Below are 26,123 nucleotides of genomic sequence, written 5' to 3' on the forward strand. Positions count from 1 at the left end.
GAGGCCCTATCTATGAACTTTTCTGAACATTTATTCTAAAGTGATATTGTAAGGCACTGCCCTATACACATGAGTTTCCTCTTCACTCATACATGCAACCATGTCATTGTCACAGTCTTCTATAGTCATCCCATACCTCTTATGTACACATGACTAAAGCCTCTCTGAGTTCACATTGGCATAACCTTGTATGGCATTGTCAGTCAGACCATGCTCATGCATGTTATCACTCAGCATTGGGTAGTTAATTAGGCTCATGAGAGTCACCATAACCAACTGTATCATTGGGTGAATTCAGTGTTTGAGGAGGGGTGTTAAAAATATGGCAAAGACCTCATTAGAAATGTTGTATCGGGCACATACCTTGTACATGCACTATGCACATAAAACCACACAAATGTCATAGATATATGGGAAAATGTGTTCAAAGGCTATTGTCTGTCATTACCATTATGTAAAAGGGTCAATTGGTAGCTCAAAATCAGCCAAAAGAGGTTGTGGGTTCATCAGTAGTAGGTGTGATTAGATCAGTCAGCTTGAATCTAGGAAGGCAAGTCACTTTTAGGTCCATGAATAAAGGAGGGAAGGTGGAGATGATTTAGATCAAGGTTTAACACCTAATTGCAACTTAATATCATGTACTCTAGCCTATATAAGAGGCTCACATCTAATGAAATTGATCAAGCTTCTTCGCCTCCAATTATGCTGTCATTATGAGATCATTAAGGCAATCATATTTTATTAGTGTTTAATACTTGTGCTTAGCATCATTTTCATTCAATCATGTGTTTAATCACCATATTTGATCCTCCATAGAAAATTTCAACTCATATTGGGTTCCTAGGGATTGCATCACATCTATGGTGGCTAGCACGTGCATCCAATTTTCACTAAAATCTAGAGGAGGTAGTGATACATACATTTTCTCTTCCTCTTCCTATTTTGAAAATTCCACCGTGGACTGACATACTTGTACGGATGTGGTTTGCTCGATTGTGACCAAATCATTACCAAACAGTTGCCCTTCCATGGGGTGTGCTTTCCATGTTCGCAGATTTATCTTTAGGATTTGTGAGTCAAGATTTTCTGAAAACTCCTCTTGCGCGAGGCAGGGTTTTCCACTGGGGGCCTCACCCTCGAATTTCCGGACACGAGACTAATCTGGTAGTCATTCCGGGACCAAAACCAGGAAAATTTACCTTGCTCAAAAAATGGGGACGATTCCACCTTTTTGATTTTCTTAACGAATTTTCTAACGGGTCAAGAGACTAAACTATCCTTCACCTGATTAAACCAGATAGAAGGAAAACTATCACTGACTTAATTTGAAGAAATCAATGCTTTTTTCCTAACCAAAATCAGGCACAGCTATTAATCTAATCAATTGAGAAAGTCTTCAGGTTTTTATTTAACTACTCAAATTCTAAGTGTATTCCTGTTATTTCAATTTATTTATTCCAGCCTAACCCCATTCGGCCCCCATGGGTTAGCAACCACCCAACCACTGGAATCGGTAGAACCAGACAATTACTCACCCACCCATAATTGAATGCCTTTCTTAACTTTTGCTTTTGAATACAGATACGAACACACTCCTCTTTAAAACTTTAACATATAAAATAATCCATTGACAACAGTTATTGTTTACAGATGTCATAACTCAAAAATTCCATCCAGGCCCTTATTTCTCATCCAAAAATAGTTTATTATGAAAAGAGGACTTCCTACCATATTCTAGGATTAATCATCCTAGATTGATTGAATGATTCTCATTATAATCATGGAAATTTTGATTTTTATGTTTATGCATAAATAGTAATTAGCAAAAGAGGAATTTCTAGTAATTCATTTTTAATGTTAAAAGAGGAGTTTCTGTGACATTTGGAAATTCCATCATTGAGATGGGAAAAGAGAAATTTCTAGCATATTGGAATTAATGACTATTTTAATTAAATTCAAAGATGAAATTTAAATAAATTTATTTTATCTATAAGAAATATTTAAATGTTAATTTTTAAGAGGAATTCCTATGACATTTGGAAATTCCACCATTGAGATGGGAAAAGAGAAATTCCTAGCATATTGAAATTAATGAGTATTTTAATTAAATTCAAAGATGAAATTTAGATAAATTTATTTTATCTATAAGAAATATTTAAATGTTAAAAGAGGAATTCCTATGACATTTGGAAACTCCATCATTGAGATGGGAAAAGAGAAATTCCTAGCATATTAGAATTAATGAGTATTTTAATTAAATTCAAAGATGAAATTTAGATAAATTTATTTTATCTATGAGAAATATTTAAATGTAACCTTTGACTAGGCCAAACAATTGGTAGAAATTTAGAAAAAGTCCCATTATCGGTATCAAACTAGAAAAAGCTATAAAATGGGAATAGCATGTGAATGGGTGTGATAGGATGTGATAGAATGTGAATGGATGTGATAAGATGTGTATGGGATGTGAATGGATGTGTATGGGATGTGAATGGGTGTGATAAGATGTGTATGGGATGTGAATGGATGTGTATGGGATGTGAATGGAAGTGATGAGATGTGTATGGGATGTGAATGGATGTGATAAGATGTGTATGGGATGAATGGATGTGAATGGGATGTGAATGGATGTGATAAGATGTGTATGGGATGCGATAGGATGTGAATGAATGTGATAAGATGAAAATAGGATGTGATGTAATGAAATGGATGTGGATGTGAATAATGAGATGAGAGGATATATGAAAGGGTGAGATGGGAAGTACATGGATGTGTATGTGGAAGAATGGATGTGGATGTGCATGTGGAAGAATGAATGTGGATGTATATGTGGAAGAATGGATGTGGATGTGTATGTGGAAGAATGAATGTGCATGTGTATGTGGAAGAATGGATGTGTATGTGGAAGAATGAATGTGGATGTGTATGTGGATGTATGAATGTGGATGTGTATGTGGAAGAATGGATGTGGATGTGCATGTGAGAGGATGTGACGTCGATGTGAGTAAATGGATGAGATGTAATGTGATGTGAATCGGGATGTAAATGGATGAGATGTGATGTCATTTGAATTAGGATGTGAATGAATGATATGTGATGTGAATGGATGAGATGTGATGTCATGTGAATCAGGATGTGAATGAATGATAGGGGATGTGAATGGATGAGATGTGATGTCATGTGAATCAGGATGTGAATGAATGAGATGTGATGTGAAATGGATGCGATGTAAATTGGGATAGATGTGAATGGATGATATGTGATGTGAATGAATGTGATGGGATGGGATGTGAATCGGGATAGATGTGTATGAATAGATAAGATGTGAATGAATGTGATGTGATGAGATGTGAATATGGGTAGATACGAGTGGATGAGATCTGATGAGGATAAATGAGGAAAGATGCGATGAGATGGAAAATGATGTGATTGGATGAGAATGGGAATACATGTTTTCTTGTTTTCTATTTTGAATCTTGTCTTCCATTTTGAGTAATATTATGAAAACTTTAAAATGCAATATGGCCTAGAACTTGTCTTCTTCTTTGGAAGGACAAGTTATTCAAGTTGCTTTAGAGCATCTATTTAGTGATAGAGTGATTATCATATCCTGGTTATCAAGAATTTTATTTCAAAAAATCTTATCAATCTTTATTTATGTGGCATCATGAGTGGGATGAAGATGAAGATGAAGATGAAGAAAAGTTTATTGTATTTATAGACATATTATCTTTCATTCTATGCTATTCAAATCTAAGCTTAGCCATGATTATGGAAAGTCTAGATTTTGTAATGGAATACAAAATTTGTGGTAGAAGTATTTTCACCCTAGATTAGTGTTCAACCATGATAAATCATCTAATACTGTATCTTGTCCCCCACACAAAAAGTTTGTAATATAAGACAATATCATCATTTTTAGCTTTTTGGATCCCAAGTTCATATTTTTTCCTGCCCATGTAAGAAAACGTTTTAAGGAATAAAAGACATATTTTATTTTTATGTGATCATTGCCAAAGTATTAAATTAAGAAAAGTCTTTTATTTTAGAAGAATCATGAGGCATAGGCATTAAGCTCATAATGGTGTACCTGAAATGGAGCCCTTGGATAGTGATGTTAAAGAAGTGTTGTATAGATCTCAACCACACCAGGACCCTTCCAAGGTGAAGAAAACAAACTCAAAGAGGTAATGCTAAGCTGGATAGACTCTAAGGATGAGTATTTTTATATTGCAGAGTATAATGATAGAAGTCAGATGGCTCTCTCTTACTAGGCTAAAGATTACTAGTGTGGATATAGAAGTAATTGGAGGAATTATGTTGAATCCAACCACCTTATTCAGGACTCCACCTAAGATGGGAGGACATGAAGAACTACCTTCATCGGAGATTTTGTCCCCTTGGGTTTCAAGAAGAAAAGATAAATGAGTTCTTACAGCTATCCAAAATGGAAAACCTATTGAGGCATATCACCAGTCTTATGTAAGCCTTGTAAGATATGCTCTAACAATGGATGATGAGGCTCTCTCCTCCATCGGTTTGTCAAAAGATTGGACCCTCATTTGGACAAACTAGTGAAGAATGCAAATACCTCTTTTAGTGAAGAGTAGTCAGAATGGTTTAGTACTCTTCCGAAGCCTTTCTCAAATAGATGGCCTAGTCGTAGTTTTTTTGGCCCCCTCCCCTAAAAAGAGATTCTTTAAATTTCAGTATGCCCAAGTCTAAGTAGAATATAGATCAGGATTGGAGCCAAGTGTTGGAAGCTAGTTTACCTAGAGGTCAAGAATATTTCCCTCAAATGAAGAGAGATTTGTAGGTCTAGCTCAAAAAAGTGTTCAAGTGCTTTAGATGCTAGAGCAAACCATGATATTTCATGGATGACTACCCAAATGCTCTAGTTGTTGTCACCTATCTAGCTCACTCTGCTCCAAGATCTTACTTCTAGAGGCTTACGCTCTCAACAATAAGCAATCAAGAACCTCCCCCTCACAATTAGAGAAATCAGAGGAGGCCAATTCTAGCCCATTCAGCTGCTTCCAATGGCATAATAGTTGCTCACCATAGGAAGGAGAAGAGAGGCAAAATCCATGCCATAATTGAGCACCAAGGTCAGAACCAATAGTTCTCAAATGAGTCAAGATTCTCCATTTTCCAAGGTATAGACTTTAGGATTTGGTTAATTTTAGTAGCCCTCATTCTTTTATTTTGACAAGATTCCAAAAGAAGAAGTTGTTGAAACTAATGTAAGTGGAACAAGTGGAAAAGTTCTTATCACATGCCATGAGACAAATGTAATTCAGTTTTTAGTCTTACCCTTAGGTGTGTATAATGGAATACTTTGAATGGATTGGCCCACTCATAAGGAGCTCATAACTAACCTAATATTTATTGTCACAAAGGTTCATATCCTTCTTAAATATTTATGAGAATAAGGTACAAGGGATTGGAGTAACTAAACTCCCACCCTACAACTTGTTAAATCATCAAAGTTATTAAAGGGACTCAGAAATAAGAAAGCAATTTATGTTGTGAAGCTGAAACTTATAAGAAAAGAGTCAAATACGAGGGAGCTAGAATGGTTTAAAAGAGTATGCTCACATATTTCCTAAAATATTTGACTGAAATTCCCCCAACTTGGGAGGTTAATCATAAGATATAATTGATTCTTGAAGCCTAAGAGAAAAGAGCTCACAAGTAATCGAGCTTAAGGAGCAATTGAGGCAACCTTTACACAAGGATTCATCTAGTCTCGTGTATCCCTAGTACTTTTTAAGAAGAAAGAGTATGGGACTCAACTTGTGCATTGATTAAAGTGGGCTGAATCTCTTTAGTATCAATAAGAAGTATCCTATTCCTAGGATAGATGAGCCGTTAGACCATTTCCATAGAGCCTAGATATTCACAAAAATTGATTTACAAACCAAATACTATGAGAAAAGGATTAAGGTGCATGATATTCCCAAGGCGGTTTTTAATACATGGTATGGACATTATGAGTTCATAGTAATGTTATTCAGATGGATTGATTGCCCTTGCTACCTTTTATTGATTGACGAAATCTTCAAAGAAAATCTAGATGATTTTTTTAAAGTTTTCTTTGATGTTATTCTCGTTTACTCCAAGAATGATGTTGATCATGAGAATCATGTGTAAAGTCTTGGAAACTCTTAAAAAGTATAATGCCTCTAGAGTGGCCTCTTTTATGCTATCTTCACTACATGTTATTTTTACTCTGATTTCTTTGCCATCCACCTTGTCCCCTTTGTCTCCTCTTGTCTCTAGAGTGGCCTCTTTCATGCTATTTTTCACTCTATGATATTTCCTCTCTATTTTTTTTTCCATCCACCCCCATGCTATTTCCTCTTTGATTTCTTTTCCATTCACCTCCATGGTATTTCTATAATAATACCACTCTATGCTATTTCAACTTTGATTTCTTTACCATCCCCCATCAACCTCTCTATCCTATTTCCACTTTGATTTCTTTACCATCCCCATCAACCTCTCTGGCTCCCCCTACCTCTAGAGTGGCCTCTTTCACGAGTTTCCAATATTCTTACTAAACCATGATTTTTGTTTCCAAAATGGCACGCATGTTGGCCTCTAGATCAATATCTATCTCCTCCTCTATCTCTACCTATGTCCATGTAGATGTTGGTGGAGCCAAGAAGCCCGTCTGGTCACTGCTCAGATTTTCCCATTTGTAACAGACTATTGTGTGTGAAGATTTCTTGCTGCAACATCTTCTTGCAAATAGGTAGTACCTAGATTGATATGTAAGGGGCAAAGAGAGACGAAGGAAGAAGGGGAGCTCATCAGCTAAGTCAATGTTGTTGTGTTCTACACTTGTGAGATTAAGCTATCTTATCTCTATTCTACACTTCATAGATCTCTCCATTACGTGTCAATTTCATGCCTGTCTAGATGTGACTCCTATCTAAAATAGGAAGAATCTATGCGTGTTTAGACATTAACTCCTATTAAGAATCAAGAAGGATCTAGGTACTAGCTTGTGTGTAGTCATGACTAAATCCCCAAGCTTAGGTAGGCTAGCACCTCAACACGCCAATGTTGGTTTGTCACACTAGGCACATTCGTATTAATAGCTACTCTTCAAGAGCCAACCAGGTGGTTTAGAACCACGCAAGTGCTGGGTCTTGACTAGATACCAACATGTTAAGCGATCCTATCAGGGAATCCCTACTCTTCAAGAGCTTTCCAATGATATGTCACATGAGAGGGTTTTAACAAAATCTTAAAAGGGTGCACCCATTTTTTGATCTTACAAAATGGGAATTGGGATTTTCCCAAACTCTCTAATATGGTCTTTAAGTCCGAATAGAGAAACTATTAAGCAAGATAATCACCTCCAAATATTAGAGAAGAGGAACCTACATATTCAAGAGCTCCACCTAGTGCCCAATACACAAGAACCTCTCAAGATAGTTGCTTGCACTCAACATAGAAGAAGCACTCGGCTACACTGTTTCGGGTTCTCAAACACAACACAACTAACTACTTCTGACACAGCAAAGACACCCCCATTAGGTAACACTAACTTCAATTCCCACATCAGGCTAAACACAAACAGAGCATAGAGAACACGGATTGAGCAGAGATTTGCTAAACAAGATAGAGAATAACAGAACAGAACTGAAATACCATGTTTGATTGATCAAGATGAATCGTACATTGCTTTCTTCTTCTTCTTCTTCTTTTAAAAGACGACTACAAAGCCCCTATAAATAGGCGACTTCAGACAGTTTTAGACGGATGTAACTAGAATGTCACAAGACACTAACAGATGATATCCGACTAACCAGATCATAACAAACTCCGACTGATCAACAATCCGACTGAGTAGAATTCCGACTGAGCAAAGATACATATATCCGACTAAGCAACTATTAGGTAACTATTAGGTATTCTATCTGTAGTTCAACACATGGCACAGCCCGGTGGTTGATTTCAAGGAAATCGGACTTGAATTCACAATCCCTTGATCAGAAAATACTGGCCACATGACAAAATTTGATGCTGCTTCTTCAAATGTCAGGTACTACATCACTTTGCTGCTCAGCCTGCATCCCTTCAACAACTGGAACCTCCTTCAAAACTTCAGTCTTCTCTGCTCATTTATCTTCCACTGAAGTCTCCACTGGCTGCTCACTCTGACTTGCTGTTTGCACACTCAAATTTATAATAGGTACTTCCACCTGAACTTCTAGTTCCTGAAACATTTCCTCCACAGTCCTATCACTCTGAATCTTCACACTCTGCATCTCTTTCAGTTCCTGTACCTGCTGAATCCAGTACTCACGTTCTTTCTTCAACTGTCCAACCTCTTCTACCAATCTTGCCTCATGCTGAGTTACAAACCCTGTTTTCATAACATCATAGGGATAATTTATCATTGTAGACATCCTCTCCTTGATCATTCCCCAAGAATCCTGCATAGTGCTATGCATTTGTTGCTTCAGAATCTGTACATCCCCTTGTGCCATCAGCACTCCATTTACATCCAACTCTTCATTCATCAACATCTGTTTTTCCAGCACCTGTACCAATGCTGAACTTGCCCAATCCAAATGTGGTGGTTTTCCTTGAAACTTTTTCAACCTGAACCCATTAATTGGTTTCTCAACCCTAGTTCCAAAAACATCAGCCACAATAAAGGTTCCTTGTCCCAGATCTTCAACAATTTGATAAGGCCCTTTGTATCTCAGTGTTAGCTTACCAGGATGAGGTCCCAACCTGGAATTGTACACCATCACCCAATCACCAACCTGAAACACCTTAAATTTGACATTCATACTCACCCAAGCCTGTCTTCTTCTTTGAATCACCTCAGTGATGTAAGAACTGACTAATCTGTCCTCTTCCAACTGCATCAAATACCTGCTCCTGTACTTCACTGACAAACCTGGAGACATTTTCTCAGCAGTTACTCTTAAACTTGGTACCACAAATTCCATAGGCACAACTGCTTCTAATCCATATACCAACCTGAATGGTGTCATCCCTGTTGTAACTTTAAAAGCTGTTCTATGAGACCACAAAGCAGAGTCCAGCTTCAAGTCCCAATCTTTCTGGTTATCCTGCACAATCTTCTTGAGGATCCTTACCAATGTCTTGTTGGTACTCTCAGCTTGTCCATTCGCCTGGGGATGATAAGCTGTAGACTTTTTGTGCATAATCATATGAGTTCTTGTCAGTTCAGAAATTACATCATTCAGAAAGTGAGTTCCCCTATCACTTACCAGTTCTACGGGACACCCAAACCTGGTCATAATATTGTGATACAAGAACTTTGCAACACTTGCAGCCTTGTTATCCTTCAGAGCTACAGCCTCAGCCCATTTTGTACAATAATCAGTAGCAACAAGGATATACCTGTTACCTCTTTGAGTTGTTGGTTTGACAGGTCCCACAAAATCAATTCCCCACTTCTGAAATGGTTCCAAAGGCAAAATAGGATGATCTGATATCCTATTTGAATTATCTGGCTGTCCAAGCTTTTGACAAATCACACATCTCTTGGCATATTCATGGGCATCTTTCAAAACTGTAGGCCACCACAAACCAGCCTGCAATATTTTCTTTCCTGTAATATCCCCTGAGAAATGTCCTCCTGCTGTTCCTGAATGTGCTTCCTGAATTACTGCCTTCTGCTCATACTTAGGTACACATCTTCTTATCACCTGGTCAATTCCCTTTTTGTACAATGCTCCAGCAATCACTAAGAATGGTCTACTCTTCAAAGCAAACTTCCTTCTCTGATCTGGAGTAAATTTTAATGGCATAAATCCCTCAGTTAAAAATGTCAAAAACTGATCATACTAGGAATCCGACTCAGCAGCCTGAACTTCAAACAATGGGGCATCTGGTAGATCATCATCCACCCCACTTGGTGCTTCTCCAGTTTCCAACCTGCTAAAGTAATCAGCAATAGCATGCTCTTTTCCTGGAGTATGGACAATCACAAAGTCAAACTCCTGTAACAAAAGCATCCACCTGGCTAATCTTCCTGTCAACAATGGCTTCTTAATCAGATACAGCAGGGCTTGGTGATCCACATGAAATATTACCCTGTTCCCCAACAAATAATGCCTGAACTTATTCAAGGAATATACCATACCCAAAGCTTCTCTTTCAGTCACAGCATAATTCCTTTCTGCAGATGATAATATCCGATTGGCATAAAATACTGGCCTGTACCATCCTGTCACCCTCTCCTGCATCAGAATTGCCCCTAATGCTACATCTGAGGCATCAACAAAAATATGGAAAGGTAGAGTCCAATCTGGTGACTGCAAAACTGGTGCAACAGCTACCATCTTCTTCAACAATTGAAATGCCTGCTCTTGAGGCGCAGCCCACACAAAAGCCACATCCTTCTTAGTTAAATGTGTCAATGGTGCACAAATATTGGCTAAATATCTGAGGTACCTGGCATGCCATTTGATCTGACCCACAAACCTCATTACTTCCTTCACATTGGTAGGAGACTTTGCTGTTTGAATAGCCTCAACCTTCTTCACATCAATTGCCATGCCTTCCTGTGAGATCACATGACCCAACAAAATCCCACTCTTCACAACAATCACACTCTTGTAAGGGTTCAAGGCCAGTCTGAACTGCCTACACCTCTCCAAACACAACTTCAGATGCATCAGATGTAAGTCCTTCTTACCAAAAACAGAGAAATCATCAACAAATACTCTCATGAAGTCTTGTAAGTGTGGCTCAAAAACCTTATGTGCCACATAATTGAATGATGGTGGTCCATTTTTCAAACCAAAACTCATGACAGTAAAATCATATGCACCAAACTCAGTGATGAAAGCAGTTTTATGCTGATCCTCCTCAGCAACACTAATCTGATTGTAACCTGAAAAGCCATCCAGAAAGCTATACATTTCATGACCTGCTACAGCATCTAACACTGCATCACAAAATGGCATTGGAAAAGGATCTGTTATGGTTGCTGCATTGAGTTTCCTGTAATCAACACATACTCTCAGCTTCCCATTTTTCTTAGGCACCACAATTATTGGAGATAACCATGTCACCTGGCTCACAGGTTTAATGAACCCTACTGCCAACAACTTATCTATTTCTTCCTTCACCTGCAATGCAAAATTTGGATTCATCCTATACCTTTGCTGCACCACTGGAACTGCATCTGTTCTTAAATTAATCCGATGCTGATGTAATGCAGGATCTATACCCTTCACCTGAGAATACTCCCAAGCAAAGACATCTATATAGTCCTGTAACAACTGCAAAAGATCCTCCAAAAATTGTCCTTCCACCTGCACACTTACTTTCACCATCCTTGGTTCTGCATCTGTACCCAAATTCAGTTCCTTAAGATCATCTTCTTTAACCCAACTGGACGTGCCATACTTCTTGTCATAAATCCTTACAGCCATCTCTCCTGCCTCCTTTTGCTCTTGTTCCATCTGTTCCTTGGTAGCAATCTCTGTTTTTTGTTCCAGCAACTGTCTGAACACTGTCCCTTCAATCTCTTGACCTGGCAAGAACTCAGACTCTTCCTGATTCTGATATTCCACAAGCTGCAATATTCTTTCTACATCAACATCAAATAGTGGCACCACTGTTGGATTAGCCATTAAAAACTGTTCCTCCTCATCATCTTCTATTTCTTCAGCAAGATTAATTGTCTGTGCAAACAATGGCTTTTCTTTAAGAGACATATTTCTCTTACCCTGCATGGTTACAGTAATCTTCTTTTTCCCCTTGGTCAGAACCACCACATTCAAACCCCAATCCTGTTTAACTTTAGCCATTCTAAACCAAGGCCTACCCAGTAACATTTCATAAGGTGATAGTGATTCTGACATTCTGATTACCACAAAATTTACCAAGAATCCCATACCTGCAACTTCAATTTCCTGCTGCTTCAAAATTCCCAATGGTTGCACCCTGGTTTGATCTGCCATTTTCACCTGAAATGGTGCTGGGGCTAAACTTGCTGCACCCATTTCTTTGTATACAATTTCAGGGATAATGTTAACCCGTGATCCTCCATCCAAAAGAACTTCATCAAACACCCTGCCCTGGTACTCAACCTTAATGACAGGAACCACAAAGTCAACATCTGCTGGATCAATGCTATTAACTGCTGGAACCAAAGTCGGATTATCTCCTGACTGCTGATCCTGAAGTCTTTTAAGCAATCTTTCCTTAAATGCTGGAACCAAAGCTAACAACTGATCTAATGACAATTGCAAGGGAGAATTTATGAGTACCTCAAACCAATCTTTGTCCCTTTCATCCTTCATCTTCACATGGCTTTCTGACTGATGCAGAACTAACTCTTCTTCATCCTCCAACTCCGATTCTTCTTGCTTGTCCTGATTCTTCAAAATTCTTCTTTGTACCTGGTCCCTGATGCCTTTTTGTTCCTTCCAATCAATTGGTCCTTTCTGTTTAGACCTGGTAACAGCCAATACCTCAATATCCTCAATATCCTCAGTATGCTCTTTGCTTTGCTGCTCCTGTATGTTTGGACCTTGCTTTACCTGTACCTGTTCATCTGCTAATTGAATCATGATTACATTTGCTTGAGCTGCTGGTTGATTCTGTTGTTGCTGCTGCCCCTGCTGGTTATTCTGATTGTACCTAATCACTGGGACACCTCTTTCTTCTCTATGTTTCACCCATAAGGCACAATTTGGCCCTATCCAATGATCTGGTGCTGAACAATAAACACAAGGCATGACTCTTGCCTGTCTTCCTTCATTGTTTTCCTGTTCCCTCCATGGTGGTCTATCAGATCTTGCTCTCTGAAATCCTCCTCTGCCCCTAGTTGGAGCAGCCTGGTTTGCTGCAACCTCACCCCTGCCTCTACCTGCATAAGGTGTAGTCTGACCCCTGTTCTTGGGATTATACCAACATAAAGCTGTCTTATGCCCATCCTTGTCACAAATTTCACAGAACGTCTTTTCTTTTGGTGCTGCAACAGAATAACCTATCTTTCTCAATTTACTTACCAAATCCTCCTCTTTGGATTGCTTTGCTTTGGTCTTGTGCTTTTTCTTTGTCTTCACCTCTTCTTCCTCACTGTCGGATCCTGCTTCTGAATCCTCCTCCTCAGAATCTGATGCTGACTCTGGCTGGTCATCTGAATCCGAATCATTCTTTCTGGTGTGTTTGCCCTTGTCGCTTCCAAGTCTTTTCTCTACTCTAGCTGCTGCAATTACCAAATCATTAATTCCACCTGCAATATCAATGCTAGCCACTGCATTTTTCAGCCCACTTCTCAATCCTTTCAGAAAATAACCTGCCAGCATCTCATTGGTGGGTCTCTCATTTCCCTGTAACCTTTCAACCAGAATTCTGAATTTCTGAGCATAGTCCTCTACAAGCATCTTCTTCTGTCTGATGTCTCGGAGTTTTCTTAAAATGTCTGTTGGAGTCTTTTCCCTCCTGACTCTCTGTAAAAAGGCTGTTCTAAGATCATCATATGTTGGGAAGTGTGGTATCCCATATTGGCTAAACCAACTCATGGCCTTCCCTTCTAGAGTTGCTGCAAATTGCTGCAATTTAACTGCATCATTATACAACACAGGATACCCATTTGCTTCCCATTTTGTCTCAAACTGAGCTACATGACAATCAGCATCCTCCTTAGATCCTCCGCTGAATTTAGCTGCTTTCACCCTAGGGTTGGGTAGTTGTTGAGCCATCGGATTTGGCTGAGGTGGTTTCCTAGGTCTTTGCCTGGTAGCCCCCCTTAATGGGTTGAACTGAAGACTCCTTCTAACTCCTGCAGACCTTCCTGTCAGGATTAGGGCGCCGAGAAGTCCCCCCACTAGCCTCTTCTCTGGTGCAACTGAACTTTCCCCCCCTTGGCCTACAACAATTTCTTCAGGGATTTGGTGTTCCTGATCATCTTCACCCTTGTCATCATAATGAAACGGGTCAGGGTTACCAATTTGGGCCTGAGCCCTGGTATAGTAAACCCTTCCTACTCTTCTGTCCCCCTCTGACATTCATTTCCCTTCTCGTAACAGAACGGGACCAGCGGGATCGCCAATGTGTTTCGGGTTCTCAAACACAACACAACTAACTACTTCTGACACAGCAAAGACACCCCCATTAGGTAACACTAACTTCAATTCCCACATCAGGCTAAACACAAACAGAGCATAGAGAACACGGATTGAGCAGAGATTTGCTAAACAAGATAGAGAATAACAGAACAGAACTGAAATACCATGTTTGATTGATCAAGATGAATCGTACATTGCTTTCTTCTTCTTCTTCTTCTTTTAAAAGACGACTACAAAGCCCCTATAAATAGGCGACTTCAGACAGTTTTAGACGGATGTAACTAGAATGTCACAAGACACTAACAGATGATATCCGACTAACCAGATCATAACAAACTCCGACTGATCAACAATCCGACTGAGTAGAATTCCGACTGAGCAAAGATACATATATCCGACTAAGCAACTATTAGGTAACTATTAGGTATTCTATCTGTAGTTCAACATACACGCATAGAAGAGATCACTTGCAAGCCTTGATGAGAGTTCAAAATAGTTATTGAAAAACTATTATTTCTTATAAAATACATTATTATTAAACCTTAGAATTAAGGCTTTTACCCCCATATTCCCTAGAGGGAATTCATATGTAAAAATCATTTCATTCTATTAGGGCTAATGCCTTTTCCATTATTACCTGGCTTCCATATGGTGATAGTGGATGTATGGGCAACAGAGCATCAAGAAGGGCCACGAGTAGTAATGGAAGTGATAAATTCACAAGAATCTATCAAGACTGTGAGTAGTAGGGATGTTGATTAAGAAGAAAATCAAGAGCTAGAAAATGGGAAGGGCAATAAGGGGATCAAAAACGAATCACTAAGTAGAATGTACGAGGAATGGTGCAGACGATGAAGGAAATCCCACTTCAGAATGAGCATAATAGCGCTAATTTGGATAGGACAAGCCTAGTCAAGAAAAAGGAAGACATTTCAGTAGGTGCAAGAGGCCACTAGGTGATGATAAGATAATTGAAGAAGGGATGTAGAAGGGACAAATGGAGACTACAATAGCCCGGAGCAGGAAAAGCATCTTGGAAAAGGAAGAGGAAAAGGATCCGGAGCGAGTCAGCGTAAAAGAACTGATAGGGGAAGGTCAAGAGAAGGAAAAAGATAACAGTAAGGAAGAATGAAGGATGAGTAGAAGCCAAATTATGCCAAGTTAGGAAAGGGAGAAGCTAACTATAAAATGTAGAAATGTGGAAATAGCTCAAGACTGTGACATAACTGTTGCAAAAGTGACTGTAAAAATATGAGGGCAGAAGGTGTCACGAGTCATCCTGGATGGAGGATCAGGAGTCAACATAATATGAGAAAACCTAGGTAGGACAATACGAATCATAGAAATGTAGCCTGCTCTATTCAAATCAAGATGGCGGATCAACAGAGGGTTTGACCAATCGAAATCATCAGAGGGGAAAAAAATAAAGTAGCAAGATGTGTGTTCATTGTTGTATGCATAGTCCTAAAGATGACTGAGATCACAGGGGCGTATCCCATGTTGTTGAGAAGAGTGCCACTCTCAGGAGCGAAAAAATCAAACACAATTGGGAAACTGACATGATTGCAATATGTAAAATGGAAAGAAGAAGGTATGCATCTTGGTTATAGGAAAGGAAAAGATTAGCCTGGCTAGTCGACCATTGCATGCAGAGGAGCTAAACTACTTGGAAGTGTTAAAATTCAAGCAAAGTGATGAGCTATGGTGGATCAAATGCAAGAATCAACATCATTAGCAAAGTGATTAGATGATGATTAAGACGAGATAAGTGAGCAATTAACTGATAGCTTAATGTAGGCATGGATACTCAAAAACCAACAAATACTCATTAGGCCAATGCATCAATTTATAGTGTTTGCATCCACAAGATGCCAAGCATCTAATCCCACTAATCTCTCCTTGATTCACTCCACCTCTTTTGCTTGATTCTCTCCACCTCTTCACTTTTCCCAGAATATCTCCACACATCCTAGAACTTCTCATGCTACCCTTTATTCTCTCCCAGTAGATTCCACTCACCTTTTCATCACTACTGCTCACTCATTTACAGACTCTCTTTTATAGCCTCTTGCTAAGGGCTTTTTCCGGCACACACACCCATTCACTTGTATATTTCAACACTTCCCCTCAAAGTGAATAATCCTAGCACACCTAGATCCTATACCAAGTTTCCCTCTTACTTGGTAGCCCGCGACTAGTGCCTCAAGTCCCAAACTCATAGTCCTTGACACACTCTCTCTCTCTATGTGTCCAAGGCTTACTATAAGTGCCCGTGACCTTGACTAAAGTGCTCACACATACATCTACCACATAGCCTACATCATCGGTGACTCAGAGGTGGTTCAACTTTGTTGGGGCGGGTTACATTGGGTTGTGGGGTTTCTCTCTCTCTTCCTTACAGATTTTCACATGGCTCCTCACTTATTGGAGCCTCACATCTTATCTTGTCTTCAGTCTTCTTATTGTCGCAGCTTCTCTTTACGCACCCATGTCTTCCTTTAATGCTTCGTCTAGCTCTTCTTTCAGTTTTCTTGTTGTGGCAGCTTCTCTTCACGCGTCCATGTCTTCCTTCAATGCTTCGTCTAGCTCTTCTTTTCAGTGTTGATCCTCCTCTTGAAAAGAGATGTTCTTATTCTTTCATGGGGCTGGAGCCACGAGCTTGTCCTTCAGCTCTCTTGCTCCATGTGAGCAACATATTTTAATGTATTGTTGACAGATCTTTTGTGCTTTTGATGTTTATCTTGTGTCATTTTTTTAATAATGCAATGTAAACCCAAATCTACGTGGGAGGTCTTACCTCTTGCCTTATTCTGGACAAGGATAGTGTCTGATCCCATTTTTACAATGATGTAATCACCCATGTGTGCCCAATACATAATGCATCTAGCATTCATTCTATACTGGGAAATTTTGCTCAACATACTTTTGGGCAGTTTGTACACCAAATATGTATGTTTCTATAATGCGAAAGAACTAATATCGAATAAAGATAGTGTGAACTCACACTCCCTTGAGATGTTTGCAAAAACTTTATAGCATACGAATGAGCCCGGCATCTTTGTTAACTCTGCTGGGAATAAATCATCATATTCACTTAACCATTCTAGTTCTTTAGCTTTTAACTTTGTGTCTACTGGGTTCATTTTGACAACGTAAATGAGTTGCTTCTTTCTAAGTCCTTTTAGTAACTTAGAAGATTTTACTAATTGCAGACTTGGGGATCCTGAAATTCCGGTTCCTTGAACTTTGTTTCCGTGAAGGCCACGGAAGGAAATGGTTCCATTATGATAGTGAATGTCAGCTTGATTTTTGTGGAGCCAATCCATTCCAAGGATCCCGTCGTCGAAAACTCCCAAAGGTAGGACTCTGAACTGACTATCAGTTATATTCCCATCTAGATTGAACTGAATACGATCTGTCTTATGTGAGTGAAAAGGATCTTCCCACTGGGCAATTCAACTTGCATAGGTTTCCCTGATTTCTGTTCTGGCTAGAGGATCTCCTCAAGCTCATCAATCTCTGGCAGATCTTCTGTGAGACAGGCTCGTGAGGATCTAGCCCCACATATTTCCGAAAAAGACTCACATGAAACGCGTCGTGAATCTTCCAATGACTAGGTAAAGCAAGCCTGTATGACACTTCATTGATCTTTTGAATCACCTTGAAAGGTCCATAATAGCGAAAAGAATGCTTAGGATATGATCCTTCTCATCCTGGCCTCTTCCGAAGCCTGGCCTTCTCAAATTTAAGCAAAACCCAATCACCTTCTTTGACTTGCATGTCCCTTCTACGCTTGTCAGCAGCCATTTTATGCTTATGATATAGTTATTCAATATCGTAAATATATTTCATTTGGTGTTGGTGGTAGTATAGGGTATACAATGCCTTATGGTCTGAAGAAAGGCATTTCCGCAGTCAATGTATAGATACAAAGAGAAATACCCAAGATTGTGGGGTTATGGTGGAAACATTTGAGAAAGAAAGTGAAGAAATGCTTGATTATTGTGGCATGATTCAAAACCTCCTAAAGGTTGGATTCAGGACATTCCAAATTTTTATATTGGATGGGAAGTGGTTCAAGGATTTGTGTGGAGGCACTCAAGCAATGGTGAAAAGGAATCCAAATGGATTTATGGCAATCGATTCTACAAAATTTTGGCAAATAGAGAGGGACACAATTGTGCTACCTCACCATTGTGAACAAGTAAATTCTAACCTTAAGCTTTTATTATATTATACTTTGCATGTTTAATTTACACTTGATGTGTTTCTTCTTACAAGGTTGTGTTTCACGTGGATATAAATGACAAGAAATGGTGGTATGTCATATAAGTTGCTCCTCATTCAAAAAGCATTTTTTTAAGCCTAGATTCCATCTCCTTGATAATAATTCACACTATTAAGCACTATAACACATCCTTTTTAAGACGTTTTACTTTGGTGGTGGATCTTTGATTTCTCTTACTCTTATTAAATGATAATAGTAACACATCAATAATAGATTTTAGTGCTTATTAAATAAGAATTATAGTAGCTTTGGTGTTAAAACTTCAAAGACCTTTGGTATTGAGTACAGCAAATGAAAATGTTTATTTTGAATTTGTTATAGCCATAGCCAAAAAGGGTAGGGAATTAAAATATTATTATTTAAAATAAACTTAGAACTTTTGGCAAAATATTACACAAGCATCCAGGGGAAATAAATGAATGTGTACTACCTGAATCAATCAAAAGTTTGAATGACTTACCCTTATACTCAGCTGGAGTATGAATGACTGAGAATTGACAGTTTGGCCCTTGGTTTTCAATTGCAGCATAAATCTCACCTCTTTCCTCTTCCACTACTTCTGCTATTGTAACCGCTCTGGTTGCTACTGCTGCAGACTTGGGTGGAACTCTGTCTCTTTGGTTACCCCAATTCTGGGAGGGAGTTTTGAGATTACTCTATACACAGAGGCAGATGGATAAGCTCGATTCCTCCTAAGATTGCCCTGATTTTGACTGATAGGAAGGGGCTGGTCTCTGCATTCTAGGTCCTTGACTTCCCTGCTCTCTTGACATGGCAAGAGTCGGGCAGTCTTTCAGCTGGTGTCCGAAACCCTGACATCCAAAACATCTATTCTCACTTCTAAGCTCCTCCCTCTGAGTCTTTGAAAAAGGTGGGGCTCCTGAGAAAGTGTTCTGAGGGAAGGGTCTTCCTTCACTTCTGAGTCTTCCAGCATCTTGATTCTGACTGGGGCCTTACTGCCTCTTTGGGGGTGGAAAGTTTGAAGCACTTCCCGGGGTTTGGAACCTTTTAAAGCTTGAGGGTGGAGGCCTTAGCAGGACCTTGACAACAAAGGCCTTGGCGGCAAAGTCCTTTGCCATTCTGACAGCTTTCGCCATTGAGACTGGTTTGGCATTTTTCACTGAAGTATCCAATGGCTCGTTCATTCCTCGAATGAATTTGGCCATCAGTTGCTCTTCATCCAAAAGTGGAGGATATTTGAGGAGAAGGGCAAATGCCTGATTGTACTCTTCAATTGTCTGGCTATCCTGCTTCAATTCCAAGAACTCATTCATTTTGGTTTCTAGGAAGCCCGGAGGACAGAACCTTTTCCTGAGGTATGCTTTAAGATCTGTCCCATAGGTCTGGGTATTTCGATCGAGACGGTTTGTCTCATAATGGTTCCTCCATGCAACCCTGGCCGTTTCCACAATCTTTAATCTGCTGTGGCGAGAGCCATCTTGCTCCTCTCATTGTAACTGGTTACATCAAAGTACTCTTCCATGGCCTCAATCCTTTTTTCCACTATTTCTCCTAACTCTTCCCCTTCACCCTTAAATGGACCAGGTTAGAATCGCTCTAGGGCTTTACGAACGTCCGGATCTAACTCTTCATCATCGGTAAGAGGATCCGATTGCCTAGAACGGGCCACGCGCCTCATGATTCTGACAAAACGAGATTTTTGTCAACTTAACTTTGGCATCAGATTTATGATTTTTTTTAAATTTATTTCTTAAACAATAATTATTCCATCATAATTCTTAAAAACAAGATTCACTCTGATAAATTTACTAACCAAAATTCACAACCATGAAAACAATTTGGAATCTTTTGCAAAACGTCATTTTATTATCAAAAGTTTTGATATATACATAGAGCATCTCGGCTCCAAAAGTCACTGCCTCAATCGTGTACGCATAAAAAGGTGATACTGCAATGGAGACATGCTATGATATACACGATCCATCACTCACAAGGGTGCTGTAATTCTACTTCTAGGAATAAAGCGACTCAGAAGTCTAAAAATTCGGCAAGAATTTCTTAAATTTCGGGGCAAATGATTAAAGAGTTAAACCTAATGAACAACTCCTAGCCTTTTTATCTAAAAGAAATATTTAAATGTTAAAAGAGGAATTCCTATGACATTTGGAAATTCCATCATTGAGATGGGAAAAGAGAAATTCCTAGCATATCAGAATTAATGAGTATTTTAATTAAATTCAAAGATGAAATTTAGATAAATTTATTTTATCTATGAGAAATATTTAAATGTTAAAAGAGGAATTCCTATTATATTTGAAATTCCATCATTTAGATGGAAAAAGAGAAATTCCTAGCATATTGAAATAATGGATATTTTATTTTAGATAAATTTATTTTATGAGAAATAATTGACGAAAAAAGAGGAATTCCCATGACATTGGAATGCAAATAATCAAATGCAAAAAGAGGAATTCCCATGGTATTTGAGACCCAAGAAATTAAATGGAAAGAAGAGGAAATTTTAGTAAAATTTAATTTATGATTATTTACCAAAAGTGGAGATATGGGTATAATTGATTTCTACAATTCCCATGAATTCTTTTATTCAAAATAGGAATATTGAATATAATTCAATTGAGGAATTGAGAAGGAATATGGAAATAGTCGTCGAGAAAAAGAACCTTTGATTAGGCCAAACAGTTGGTAGAAACTTAGAAAAAGTCCCATTATCGGTATCAAACTAGAAAAAGGTATTAAATTAGAATAGCATGTGAATGGGTGTGATAAGATGTGTATGGGATGTGAATGGATGTGATAAGATGTGTATGGGATGTGATAGGATGTGTATGGGATGCGATAAGATGTGATAAGATGTGTATGGGATGCGATAGGATGTGATAAGATGTGTATGGGCTGTGAATGGATGTGAATGGATATACTAAGATGTGTATGGGATGTGATAGGATGTGATAAGATGTGTATGGGATGCGATAGGATGTGAATGAATGTGATAAGATGAAAATAGGATGTGATAAGATGTGATGTAATGAAATGGATGAGGATGTGAATAATGAGATGAGAGGATATGTGAAAGGGAGATATGATGTCATGTGAATTAGGATGTGAATGAATGATATGTGATGTGAATGGATGAGATGTGATGTCATGTGAATCAGGATGTGAATGAATGATAGGGGATGTGAATGGATGAGATGTGATGTCATGTGAATTGGGATGTGAATGAATGAGATGTGATGTGAAATGGATGTGATGAGATATGATGTAAATTGGGATAGATGTGAATGGATGATATGTGATGTGATGGGATGTGAATCGGGATAGATGTGTAAGAATGGATAAGATGTGAATGAATGTAATGTGATGAGATGTGAATATGGGTAGATTGAGTGGATGAGATCTGATAAGGATAAATGAGGAAAGATGCGATGAGATGGAAAATGATGTGATTGGATGAGAATGAGAATACATATGAAATGAATGTGGATTAAGCAATGTGGATTGATGTGGAACAATGTGGAAAGATGAGAGTTCGTTATAGAAACTGTATTTATGAACTATTTCTAAATGACTGTTTTATGTCAAGAATGCTGGGGAAGCATTTTGACCGTCTTGTGATTAAGGTCGTGGAGAACTTAAAGTTGCAACAGCTGACGAAGAGTCAACGGAGGACGTCTCATGTAGGAAGTCGGCCGAGGCCTTGACCAGCCTCGATTTAAATGGTGAGCTTCCGGTACAGTGGATGAGGGACCAAGGAAGCGGCCTATGAGTGAAGCGCTAGGTCACCTTGCTGATGCGGGTCCTCAAAGGATGAGTCCATGGCTCTTTTATATGGAGCTGTTGGTTGATCTTGTTGATCTTCAACGGAGATTCCATCTTGATTTTTATAAGTGATTATATTGTCGGGTACTATGAGCTAGGAACTTTCGAAAAGGCCCCTGAGGGACAGGTGGTGAGCGTACTGCTTGCCAATGATGCCATACGTACACCGATGAGAAGGAATGATTGGAAACTAGGATTCAATCGGATATTTTGGAGGATTATGATTAGTGACACTTTGGTTTCATTAAATGATTGTTTTAAAGATAGCTGAATCTATGAAGAAGGCAATTTCATATTGGGTTTGTAAGTGGTGTGACTGGCGTTAAATTTGCATGAATATCCGGCTAGGGGGCCTAGGAACTCTTTTCCCTGGTACCCGAGACAAAACCTAACCAAATTCTTAATTGGATCCCATCACTACAGTGGTGGGCGATTGGCTAACCCATGGGATTGGATGGGGTTAGGCTGGACTGATGGATCCGTAAAATGAGACTCAATTCTGTTATAGTACCATAGATGAAGTAAATCCCGGATAGTAATTGTTCTATGGAAAAAGAATCAATGGTTGTGCCTCTCGATGGGGAAAAAAGCGTTGGTTTCTATGATCCAAGTACAAGTTTCTTCCTGATCTGACCAAGAGACTCACAGGTTCGGTCGGATCAGTTTGGTCTGTAATGCCCCTAACTACGTTAGAGTAAAAATATCTTGGAGGAATCGCCTGTGCTTTTTGGGCGAGGGAAGTTTTTCCGGGTTCAATTTTTGAAGAACCGAGGGATTAGTCTCTTTTCCGGATATCCATGGGGGCGAGGCCCCAAGTGAGGGATCCTGCCCCGTGCAAGGAGTGCTACTTCCGCTACTAGCACCCCCGAATTCGTTGCGCGGAGGGGGTAGGGATCTTTCAGCTCATATTAGAGCGAATTAATTAAAGTGGATCAACCGAGAAGCCAAAAATGTCAAAAATTTATGAAGAAATAGTAAAAGGTTGAAATTTGTGATGAAATTTATACAAATAAATATTTAGACTGAAATTCGTAATTTGGTAATTGGGTCTTCAGATGAAAGTACCGCAATTGTATGAAATCCCTGACTTTCTTGAGGCCTAGACATGATGGTATTTACCTTATAATTCCAAGGACCGTGACTACCCATATATACCAAGGGTATAACTGCAGCTCTTTACTAGCAGTATATATGAGTAAATCTAAGACCTTGAAATTATAACCAAAAATGCTATCCAGATGATGAATTTGAATGTCGTTGATATGATTTTAAAACTCTAGTTGAGAACTGATGAGTTGATTTGGATTCTGATTGAAAAATAATTATTCCTGAATTTTGGTTGAAAAGCGATAAGTTGAGCAAAGCCACAATGAGGATGAATGGGACGAGTCCCTGTGTGATGATGTTCGTAACAGGAATGATGATAATGACTTCAACAAATCACTATGAGATTAGTGGATTGTGCTGTCAGATTGCTACTGTTAACACTTGACCCGGTGGATCAAGTTAATGGATGACAAATTGAGAACTTGCTTAACTAAAACTTCCATAAAGGAATGTTCAGATGGAATTTTTGGTCTGATGGACCATTATTATGTTACGAATATGAATGATATGTTCTGAAAGAAATGTTATCTGATAATGAGTTCTATATAAGGGATCTTTATCCCATGATTCTATGGAGAGTTGACCAATCTAAAGAACCCCAGAATCAGCTGGATCTAAAGTCGGATTTGAATTGTAAATAAAAGGACTTAACAAGAATTTTCGTATTGATAGGATCATGGATCGAGGTCATCGTGGTAGGAATTATAACCCCCAAATCGATGAGGAAGAGCTCGTCTTGGATGTTCATAAAACTCTTCATAAATTGCAACCTGGACCTTTCAAGGGTGAAGGGAAAAACTTGGGCGAGACTGTGGAGAAGTGCATCGAAGCAATGGAAGAGTACTTCGATGTCACCGGGTACAATGAGAAGAACAAAATGGCTCTTGCAAGGCTGAAGATAGTAGAAACAGCTAGAGTAGCATTGAGAAACCACTGCGAGACAAACCGTGTGGATCGAAACACTCAGACATGGAATGATCTCAAAATTTACCTAAAATGAGATTCTGTCCTCCCGGCTTTTTGGAAACAAAGATGAATGAATTCTTAGAGTTAATCCAGGGGAGCAGAACTATTGAAGTATATCACCAAGCATTCGCTCTCCTCCTCAAATACTCGCCACCGCTGGATGAAGAACAGCTGATGGCCAGGTTCCTGAACGAACCTTTGAATATCCTAGTAGTGAAGAATGCCAAGCCAGTTTCCATGGCCGAAGCAGTGCAGATGGTGAAGGATTTTGCCAAGGCCTTTGATGTCAAGGTCCCGCCGAAGCCAGCACCATCACCTTTCAAAAGGTTTTTAGCTCCAGAAGATGATTCCAACCTTCCACCGTCTAAGAGATATAAGGGTCAAACACAAGATATGGGAAGCTCCAAAATGGAAGAAATGTTCTTTCCCGGAACTCAATCCCTTGGAATTCAACTTCAAAATTCCACCCTTGAACAAGGGAGTGAAATGCTATAACTGTTAAGGATTTGGACATCGTAGTATGGATTGCCCAACACCTTTTGGAGCAAAGTTTTGAGGGCGGGGAAATCAGGGATCAAGATTCGAGACTCCAGCTCCTTCCTTCCAGAGTAATCAGGTTTCTTTCCGCCAAAATCAGAGAAATCCCAGAGGTAGACTCTCTAACCAACCCGAAGTTTTAATCCAAAGAAATGCATGTCCTCCGCCTCAAAATAGGAGAAGTCACAGAGTGATGTTTCCAAATTGGTCGTCCACTTCCAAGGCAGTAATGCTGGAAGTGATTGAAGAAGAAGAAGAGGATGAAAGAGATCATACTCCACCTACGAGATGAGGACATCTCGCGTTTTTTAAGTGGGGTAGGATGTAAGATTCCTCCCTCCAGCTTTTGAGGTGTACAGGTGTAAGAACCTCCCCTTCTGATCTTGTAATTATTCCCCTCTTTGAAATAAAAGAAAGATTTTGCTTTATCCTGTTTTGACCTAAAGAGAGAAATTGTCTAGAGAGAGGTAATCAAAAATTGAGATATTTTTGGATATAAAAATCCTCCTAGTGTCTAAAATGGTTTTCCCTGAAACAAAAATTCAAAAAGATCTTTCCAATGTGCAATTGGAATTAATTGAAAAGAAGTATAAAGGACCTTAGCCTAAGGGTCTAGATTTTCAGAAATTTTTAAATTATGGCCCAATTAAGGCTCCTATGGACCAATAGGATCAATCCAAGCGTGGGGAGGAGATAAATTCAATTTATAAAAGAAAAATTTCCAAAAATGAGTAATTGCGCACATAAGATGAAGAGTTGACTAAGAACAAGGTTTATTAGTAAAAAACTATGAGTATTACTAAAAAAATGAGATATTTTGGGTATAATGATTCAATTTTGACACCTTGGTAAGGAGAAGTAAGCTCTTCAAGGAGGTGCCTATTTCACTTGTGTGGTGGAGTTTTAAACTCAAAAATATTGTGATATTTTTTTCTCTCCTCTCTCCTAGATCAAACCAAATCAAAAGGGAGCCTTACTAGGTCCAAATCTTGTTCAAATTCAGCCAAACTAAACCTGGAAAATTCAGCCAAACTAAACCTGGAGAATTCTAGAAACTAGTTGGACTTAGTTAGAGGCCTCCCTCACGTATAAATAGTGAAAAGATGAAAAGATGCAGGGAGGAAGAGAGCTTGAGCTCTTGCAAGCACACACACACTCACAAAACCCTAATAGAGAACACACAAGGTGAGAGGCTGAAAACCTTCTTCTACTTCACTCAACACTCAACACACCATATACAAGATAAGAGTACACACAATATGAAAGGTACTCAACCAAATACATACAAGGGTTCTCTATAGTGTGAACCCAACTAAATGAGGTGGCGCTATAACTATGCCAGT

Source organism: Cibotium barometz, chromosome 42 (assembly GCF_041138505.1).
Source record: "Cibotium barometz isolate CiBa-2024 chromosome 42, ASM4113850v1, whole genome shotgun sequence".
NCBI classification, from domain to species: domain Eukaryota; kingdom Viridiplantae; phylum Streptophyta; class Polypodiopsida; order Cyatheales; family Cibotiaceae; genus Cibotium; species Cibotium barometz.